We start from the raw sequence: 6,819 nt of genomic DNA on the forward strand, positions 1-6,819 counted from the left end.
CCCCCCCCATCTTGGTCTTTCCCCCTCCCCTTCCCCCCGTCCTCGTCTTTTCCCCTCCCTGTCCTCGTCTCCCCTCCATCCGGTCTTCCCCCCTCCCCCCTCCCCGTCCTGGTCTTTTCCCCTCCCCCTCCCTGTCCTTGTCTCCCCCCCCCCCCCATCTTGGTCTTTCCCCCTCCCCCTTCCCCCCCATCCTGGTCTTCCCCCCTCCCCGTCCTGGTCTTTCCCCTCCCCCTCCCTGCCCTTGTCTCCCCCCACCCTCATCTTGGTCTTTCCCCCTCCCCCCTCCCTGTCCTGTCCTTTCCTAAGTCAAATAAGGAGACTGTGCTAGAGCCTTCTAAGGAAGCAGCCGAGAGACCTGGAAAGGAAGGAACGAAGGAAGGGAAGGAGAAGGTGGGCCTGTGGCTCCCATGGGAGAGGAGGGGGGGCAGGGGGGCCGTGAGGGTGGGGGACAGAGAAGGTGGGGAGAGCAGCTGGGTGGGGGACAAAGACCCTCCCGGACTCAGCCTGAGCCAAGACGGGTTCCTCTGCATCCTTCCTACGAGGAGGCCCTGCCTAGCGCTCTGTCCTTGTCCCTTGAGTAGCCGTGTGTTAGCACGAGTCCTGCACGGTGTGAGGAAATCCCCACCCCTGATATCTGAACAAAGCTCCCATCCCCACCCTGGACACCTGACATGCAGGGCTGTTCTCAGCACAGGTCGGTCAAGTTCATTTAGCAGACTCCCCCCTCCCCCGATGCTTCCTCTTAGGAATCTCCATCCACTGCCCCCACCTGCTCCCTGGTCCCTGCTGTGCCCCTAGCTGAGCTCAGTCCCTCTCCCCCATCGCTGAGCCCCACTGTAGCGGTCCCTCCGTCACTGAAGTCCCTTACCACCTCCCACAGGTGCCATGGATAACGTCTCTCTTAGGAGAGGCAGCCAGTCCCCCGAAGGGGCATCTATGTGGCTGGAACCTTAGCCCGCCTCCCAGAGGCGTCCCTGGTGACCTCCCTCCCCTCCATAAACACACACCTGTGGCCCAAGGATAGCGGAAATGTTCCCTGCCTCCCAGGTGTGACATGGGGGCAGCACAGAAAGAATAAAGCATCTCAGCTTTGACCCGTGTGGACCCCTCCTCACACCTTCACCCCAGGACCCGCCCAAGTGCAGGAGCCTTGGCAGGGCCCTTGACTGAGGTGAGTTTCTGCTGCTTTCCCGCAACGGGAGCCAGGATAGAAGCAGGTGGAAGCAGGGACACGCAGGTGCATTTCCCACACACCTGAGTCTGCAAGATGAGACCTACTGCCTGTCTGTGCACCTTACCTGCAAGGCAGGGACGCTTTGCAGAGGGGGCTGTGTCTTTGAGTTTTCTAACGTTTATTCATTTCTTGAGAGACAGTGAGAGAGTGCGACCGGGACAGGGGCAGAGAGCAGCCAGAGGGAGACACAGAATCCGAAGCAGGCTTCAGGCTCTGAGCTGTCAGCACAGAGCCCGATGTGGGGCTCGAACCCACGGACTGTGATATCATGACCTGAGCCGAGGCCGGACGCTTAACCAACTGAGCCACCCAGACGCCCCTAATGTTTATTTATTTATTTTTGAGAGAGAGAGAGCAGGGGAGGGGCAGAAAGAGAGGAAGACACAGAATCCAAAGCAGGCTCCAGGCTCCGCGCTGTCAGCACAGAGCCCGACGCGGGGCTTGAACTCACGGACTTTGAGATCATGACCTGAGCCGAAGTCGGACGATGAACCGACTGAGCCACCCGGGGACCCCTGGAGGGGTCTGTGTCGTACTCACTTTTGTATCTCTGCCGTGTCTTACGGACTGAGGTGCCCATAACTGCTCAGTGAACGTGAACTGAATCAGTTTTAAATTTAAAAATGCTCTCAATTATCTTAGCATGTTGCCTTGACGTTCTTGATCGCCGATCCAACTTCCCCACCAGACAGCAAAGTCCTCAAAGGCAAACACTGTGTTTTTGCCTCCGTGTTCCCAGTGTGTAAGCTGAGGCTGGGACGTGGGAGACACTCAGAGAGGGCGGCTGGCGGCAGGAACGGGTGAAGAAATGAAAAAGATGAAATGAAAAAGATGTGGTGTGCGGGCGTGCGAGAGAGACGTACTGGCTGCATGATGGAGGGAGTCACGTAACCTTGACTTCCTCTCCCGCAGAACGCAGATAATAGAAGCTATTGCACAGAAATGTTTTTGAAGATGCAGTCGGGAAGGGCCCTTACCAGTCGGAACAGGCACACGGCGTCTTAAAAATGCGGAAAACATGGGGCGCCTGGGTGGCTCAGTCGGTTAAGCGTCCGACTTCAGCTCAGGTCACGATCTCGCGGTCCGTGAGTTCGAGCCCCGCGTCGGGCTCTGGGCTGACGGCTCGGAGCCTGGAGCCTGCTTCCGATTCTGTGTCTCCCTCTCTCTCTGCCCCTCCCCCGTTCATGCTCTGTCTCTCTCTGTCTCAAAAATAAATAAACGTTAAAAAAAATTTTAAAAAAAATGCAGAAAACAAACACTCACAAACCGTACTCGCTGATTGCCTGCAAATACGCCATTTGAAATACTCGTCTTTCCCAGATTCAAAATGAGAACAGTAGCCCCTGTCTCTGGAATGATCGCTGCTTGGAATCCCTTAGAGGTGCGCACTGAAAACTGAAACCTGGGTTCAAAAAAAGAGAAAGAAAATGGGGCACCTGGGGGGCTCAGTCGGTTGACTGTCTGACTTTGGCTCAGGTCGTGGTCTCACAGTTCATGGGTTTGAGCCCCGCGTCGGGCTCTGTGCTGACAGCTCGGAGCCTGGAACCTGCTTCAGATCCTGTGTCTCCCTCTCTCTCTCTGCCCCTCCCCCGCTCACGCTCTCTCTCTGTTTCTCGAAAATAAATAAACATTTAAAAAATTTAAAAAAAAAAAGAAAGAAAGAAAAAAGGCAAGAACAAATTCCCTGGGGCACAATGTTATCTCCAAAGAAGACATCTAAATTGTTGATGTAACAATGGGAAGCGTGGCACCTTGTTGCAAAGACACTGTCAGCTCATCTGGCGTCAGGATTGGGAAGATCTCACCAGGCTGCTCCCGCACAGGATGACCACCTTGCGGCCGCCTGGCCGGGCAGCGCATCTCCTCAGCCACCCCACAGCCAGGAGGGACGCCTGAGTCGGTGGCTGCTCCCCTCGGGAGCTGTGACTCACAGGGACGCACGGACGCAGGGACAGAGGCACAGCCAGGTGGCAGGACAGCAGAGCGGGGGCTCTGGAAGGCTCTGCACCTGCCGGGAAGGGCGTGGAGCACTGGGCAGCGGGTGCAGGCAGGCCAGCCAGGCCGAGGGGCCGCGCAGAGGGCTCCCAGCCCGTGTGCTTCCTTTCCCCACTGGAGCCTCCAGGAAGGGCTCGTCATTTTGCTTGGGAGGCAGAATCAGCAGATGATACGGACTCAGGCCTGCAGTTGTCGAGGCTTTTTTTTCCCCCTAAGCTGAAGGAGTATTAGTGAAAGCTTTAGAAATAAGCCCACATCTCCCGTTTTACTACATTCAGCGTTGGGTCGTGCGCCAAGATCTGTTGTCCAGGATGTACATTTGCCGACCGTTGCCACAAACAGCTACTCTTAAGGTTCCTTGGGCTCCAGACCTGCTGCCTGAGCCAGGACCCTGTCACCAGCGTCCTTGCTTCTGTCATCATCCGCCCTCCCTGCCCAGAGGACACACGGCCCTGATTGCACACCTTCCCAGGCAGAGCAACGGACTTTTGCCCCTTGTGTCTGTGACAGCCAGTGAGTCTGGGGGCAGGGACGCTGGACGCCGGTCGGGGACCGAGCCGATCTCAACAGACACGGGCCAGAAGCAGAACGTAAACCTGGTCCGTCTGAGTGCTCAGTTTCACGGTCGGGCCCACACGGGGCCCTCGGCTACCCCCAGGAAGCACAGCCCTACCCGGGAGAAGGATCTAGATGTCATCTCCTGTCCTGAGGTTTCGGAAAGCGCTGGGCTCGCCTGGGGCCCTAGCTCAGGGTCCTCCCCTGACCCTCCCCCTTCCTTTCTGTGCCCAACACCTGTGGTGCCCTGGTTCCCTCTCCTGGAATTCTTGGCCAGCACCTGCTAGGCTGGGTGGGGGCAAGCGTGCTGAGCCCTGATGCTGGTACTTCCCCTGCTCCGTGCACCCACCCGAATAACACATCCGAGTCCCAGAGCACCATCTGCCCTCCACGGACCGCGGTGCCGGCTAGAGCCCAGGCTAACTCGGCCCCAAGCCACTGTCTGGTCTGCCTCCAAGGGTCCCCCCCGAGCTGGGACACGCTCCCAGATGCCCCTGGGACACGCTCCCAGCCTCCAAGGGATCCCCCCTGAGCTGGGACACGCTCCCAACCTCTGAGGGTTCCCCCCGAGCTGGGACACGCTCCCAGATGCCCCTGGGACACGCTCCCAGCCTCCAAGGGATCCCCCCTGAGCTGGGACACGCTCCCAACCTCTGAGGGTCCCCCCCGAGCTGGGACACGCTCCCAGATGCCCCTGGGACACGCTCCCATCCCCCAAGGGTTCCCCCCCTGAGCTGGGACACGCTCCCAGATGCCCCTGGGACACGCTCCCATCCCCCAAGGGTTCCCCCCCTGAGCTGGGACACGCTCCCAGATGCCCCTGGGACACGCTCCCATCCCCCAAGGGATCCCCCCTGAGCTGGGACACGCTCCCAACCTCTGAGGGTCCCCCCCGAGCTGGGACACGCTCCCCACGCCCCCTGGGACACACTCCCAGCCCCCCTGGACACGCTCCCAGACTCTGAGGGTCCCCCTGAGCTGGGACATGCTCCCAGCACCCCCAGGACACGTTCCTATCCCCCGAGGGTTCCCCCCTGAGCTGGGACACACTCCCAGCCTCTGAGGGTCCCCCTGAGCTGGGACACACTCCCAGCCCCCACCCCAGGACATGCTCCCAGCCCCCAGGACATGCTCCCAGCCTCCGAGGGTCCCCCTGAGCTGGGACACGCTCCCAGCCCCCCCAGGACACGCTCCCAGCCTCCGAGGGTCCCCCCGAGCTGCGACACGCTCCCAGCTCCCCCCAGGACACACTCCCAGCTTCTGAGGGTCCCCCTGAGCTGGGACATGCTCCCAGCACCCCAGGACACGTTCCCATCTCCCCAGGGTTCCCCCCCTGAGCTGGGACACGCTCCCAGCCCCCCCGGGACATGCTCCCAGCCCCCCTGGGACACACTCCCAGCCTCTGAGGGTCCCCCCGAGCTGGGACACGCTCCCAGCCCCACCCCCCACCCCCGGGACACACTCCTAGGCTCCAGTCCCGCACGGCCCCCACTCGTCTTCCTTTCCGCTGCCTCGGCAGCTGAGGTGTCCCCTGAGCCCACTCGACGACGCCCCCACCCCCACCACGAGCCGGGACGTTCACCCAGCACCCGGCCTCTGGAAGGACCTGGGTCCCAGGCCTGGATGAGGGCCCCGTCTGGTCTGGGACCCGCAGGCGGGCTCGTGCGGAGAGGGGAGGGAGCGCTCCTTCTGTCGAGGGCTAGCACGAGGTGCTGAGGAAGCTCCACTCCAGCCCGCACGCTGGGACCTGCTCTCCCAAGATGCCCCTGGGCAGCCGGGCAGGGCAGGGAGAGGAGAACGGAGGAAAACGTTTTTGGAAGAACATGGATGTTTCCAAAAAGCAGCACCGAATTAGCATCACGGGGAAAGTCAGAATTTTCCGGACTTTCTTACACGGGTCTCACGGCTCAGTGGTGTCTCCTCCGAGTTCCAGACGGGACCGGGGTGTCAACGGTTCTCTGTGCTGGAGCCTCTGCCGGGAGCACCCGCTTCTTCCTGGGGGTGCAGGGAAAGCTTCCCCGACCACCACCTCCCGGTGTCATTTAGAGGAAGCAGGGATTCCTTTCCCACTTTTACCACGTCTCATTTCTGTCTTGCTCAACAGAAAACTAAGCCCCCTGGGGACGGGTTTGCACGTCTCGGGGTGCGGTCAGGGACAACAGGTAACACGTTGTCTTAGCAAACAGGTAACCACACTTCACGCTGCCCCGAGGAGGGGCCGTGGGCTGCCCCTGTGGCTGGCTCTGTGGCTGTGGGGGAACCTCACTCCAAGCACCCCAGACACGACGCGTCGGCAGGAAACGGAGACGCAGGAGGGGAAGCTCGTGTTCGCCGGCAGGGAAGCGTCCGCGCAATGACGGCCCGGAGCCAGTCTTCAGACGCACCTCACACCCCGACGTCCCGAGGGGGCACGGCCCTGGGGCGGGACGTTAACGGCCCCTCTTTCTGGCCTGCCCTCCCACCACCGGCTGTGCCCTGAGATGGGTTCCACGGGGGCTCCTGAACCCCTGACTCCCCCACGTGTTACCCCGTAGGACGCAGAACCTTCAGACAGGTTCCCAGAACTCTCCTCTCCGCGCGCCCCCTTCCGTCCAGTGTCCGTGCTGGCTTGTCGTTTCTGCGCCCTGTTAGATGGTGAGCGTCCGAGGGAGGGAGCCACGTCCCAGCCCTTTCCGGTCACCCAACCCCCACCAAGGGTCAGCACGCGGTGCAAAGGGGGCACCTGATAGAAGGTTTGTCGATCTGCACCGAGTGCCATAAATCACGATTCAGATCCCTGAAGATTCAGCTCCTGGGTTGAAATACATCAGAATGGTTTCCTTCGCACGAACACGATTTCACAGTGTCGCCAGCCCACGCCCGCCCCGGTGAACTCCTCCAGCAGAAGCAAGAGTCTGGCACGTGTCTGAGTAAATGGCGAGTGGCGACTCTCTTGGGCCGTTAAAGGGGGTTCAGCTGGGTCAGGTTGGGGCAAATACCCACATGCCCTAAGCTCAGTGGGAACGCCGTCCTTCTACGTACAATTCAGGAGACCC

The 6,819-nt window shown here is 60.6% G+C and overlaps 1 long non-coding RNA gene across 1 annotated transcript; it reads left to right on the forward strand.

Moving 5' to 3' along the window:
* Positions 1 to 294: 294 nt before the first annotated feature.
* LOC122239173 lies at positions 295 to 2,310 on the forward strand. Its single transcript, XR_006218127.1, has 3 exons — positions 295 to 390; positions 881 to 1,171; positions 2,147 to 2,310. It is a non-coding gene; the product is annotated as an uncharacterized LOC122239173 (long non-coding RNA).
* Positions 2,311 to 6,819: the final 4,509 nt, after the last annotated feature.

Source organism: Panthera tigris, chromosome B3 (assembly GCF_018350195.1).
Source record: "Panthera tigris isolate Pti1 chromosome B3, P.tigris_Pti1_mat1.1, whole genome shotgun sequence".
NCBI lineage: Eukaryota > Metazoa > Chordata > Mammalia > Carnivora > Felidae > Panthera > Panthera tigris.